Raw genomic sequence first — 2842 nt, 5'->3', positions numbered from 1 at the left:
CTTAGCCATTATGTCTTATGACAGATACCTCGCTATCTGTTATCCTCTACAATATAACACACGAATGACATATAACAAGATTGCTGTGCTAATTGCTCTAACATGGTTATACCCTTTGCTTTCATGTCATATATATGTAATATATCTGAGTACCCATTCACAGCTGTGTGGGAACATCATTTACAAAGTTTACTGTGACAGCCACTCTGTTGTCAAGCTGGCATGCTCATACAACCAGGTAGTTAATATAAATGGGCTTATTGTATCTTTTGGGACAATCTTTGGTGCTTTGATTTTTATCATTTTTTCTTACATGAAGATTTTTCTAGTTTGTTTTTCTGGTTCCAAAACAGAAACCAGACAAAAAGCTGCAGTACCATCACACCTCACCTGTTTCTTCCCTCTTTAACTTCTTCCGGTGCTATTGAATTAATCCAAGCAGTTAAATGAACACGACCCAATATCATGCGCATTATTGATTTTCATTATACTTTCTTGTCGTTTAAATTTCAAGTCCTAGGTGTACAGTAATTGCAGGACCGGGAAAAAAAGACTGTGTGATTCAGAAAGATCTGACAGGATTGGAAACATGACTACCATCAGTTCATTTAAACGGTGCAGAATATGTATAGGTATGTAGCTTTGTTATACAGTATACATGGAGAATTCTTTTTTCTTTCGTTGGTTGTCTGTTGGGGGATTGCTTTGTGTTAATCTGTTACGAGACATGCTATGATTTTTGTGCGTGTTTGTAATGATGTATGGTAGTAAGGGTGTTTATGTTTGGTTGTGTTTTTGGATTCACGTTTTTTTCCTTTTGTTTTGCGTTTACCTGTGTCTGGTATGGGCTGGTTGATATTTAACTTAGCTTGTCTTATGAGATAGCTCGCTATTGTTTCTCTATTTAACGAATGCATTTAAGATTGCTGGTGTTAATTGCTTAACCATGGTTATACCTTTGTTTTGTATAATATATGGTAATATATCGGAGTTACTTCACAGCTGTTTTGGAACATCATTTACAAGTTTACTGTTGACAGCCATCTGTTGTCAGCTGGCATGCTCATCAACCAGTAGTTAATATAAATGGGTTTTGTATCCTTTTGGGCAATCTCTGGTGCTTTTGATTTTTATCTTTTTTCTTACATGAAGATTTTTCTGTTTGTTTTTCTGGTTCCAAAACAGACCAGGCAAAAAGCTGTCAGTACACTGCACACTACCTTGCTTCCTCTTTAACTTTCTGTCGGTGCTAGTTTTGAATTAATTCCGAGCGGTTTAATATGACACTGTACCAATATATGGCATATTTTTATCTTATACTTTCTTACATGCAGCCGTTCTTAACCTGTAATGTACGACTGATCTGGTCAAAATCTGTCATAAGGGTAAAAGTCTGATCAATAAAAGCTCTTGTTTAAGTATTTACAAATTTACTCATTAGCTTTAATGAAACGACCTTTAAAGTATTCTAATGGAGAACTGTGGTGACTCACAATGACACGGAGACTTCCAGGAGACTGTACTTTAAGGGAGAGGTATAAGGTGTCAGTATCATGGTTTTGGGGTCGTGCCGGTTGTTCACCTTAATTGCTGTACAGAGTTTTGTTTATATGTGAAGTGGAGATAAAGTTGACTCGACGCATCTCCGTCTCTTGTCTCCTTAATTATCGCACTCCACAGAACTTTACATTTTGTTGTGTGACAAATAAATTAACTTAAAACCTGTTTTCCTTGTGTACATAGAGGGACATACAAGCACAATACTAATAATAAAACTGTACATCCAATTTGGAAATGTGTCAAATTGAGAAATGAGATTAATGTATTTAATTTAATTAGGGTTAGATCAAGAAATTAAATTTATGATTAAAACTAGTTATTTATATTTATATTTGATCACATTATATCAATGATTCAATTAAATTTTATGCATATAGCTCAATTTAATAAGAAAAGTTATCTCAGGACACTTTTAAAATAGAGTAGGTCTACCATTCTCTAAATGAGTATAACTCTTAATGGGATGCTAATGTTTTCTACCTCAACAAGGCCTTTGCACCAGTAGACACATTCAAAATGTGCAAATCATGTATATGCCCAATGATAATATATTTTTATAATGTAAATTTACTTTTTTATATTTTAATTTATTTCATAATTTCAGTTTTAATATTTGTTGATTTGTTTCTTAACTCTTCAACCTGTGCGACTGTAACCCTTGAATTTCTCCACAATAAAGACGTTTTTTATTTGTATTGAACAAGCAGTGTTTAATATAAATAATAATTACAGGCCAGTTGCATTGACCTGACTAATCTCATCTGCTGGTTAAGATTTCCACCACAAACAGGTGTTGCTACAAATCACAAGATTAGACAACAACATGGATATCTTACTTTGCCTTACTATCCTGAAATCCAGTCGTGTTCAATAGCCTTCATCGCTGCAAAGTAACAGCAAAGTATGTACACTAGATTAGTCAGGTATTGACTGATATAAAACATTTTATTAATCCCAAGGTGGAATAGATAGCCTTACAGTGGTGGCAGAAACAGGATACAAATAATCAGAAAAAATATATATAACAAATAAAGTTTGAAAACTAGACAGTGTGTTAGTTCAACAAGTATGTGTAAATGTACGCACATACCCAAATGTGAAGTTTTGTGTTTATTCAGATAAAGAGGAGACAATGAATATAATAATGCATAAACGAAAATAATATAAAATTAACACTATAACACATATATAAATATGCAACATGCTTGTTTGGCCACTGGACTTCTCAAGAATCACTCATCCGATCGACTTCACACGTCTATTATTACTACAGATACTATTA

Source organism: Morone saxatilis, unplaced genomic scaffold, assembly GCF_004916995.1.
Source record: "Morone saxatilis isolate NCDOM2014 unplaced genomic scaffold, NCSU_SB_2.0 Contig8, whole genome shotgun sequence".
Lineage (NCBI taxonomy): Eukaryota > Metazoa > Chordata > Actinopteri > Moronidae > Morone > Morone saxatilis.
Note: the sequence above shows the minus strand (reverse complement) of the source record.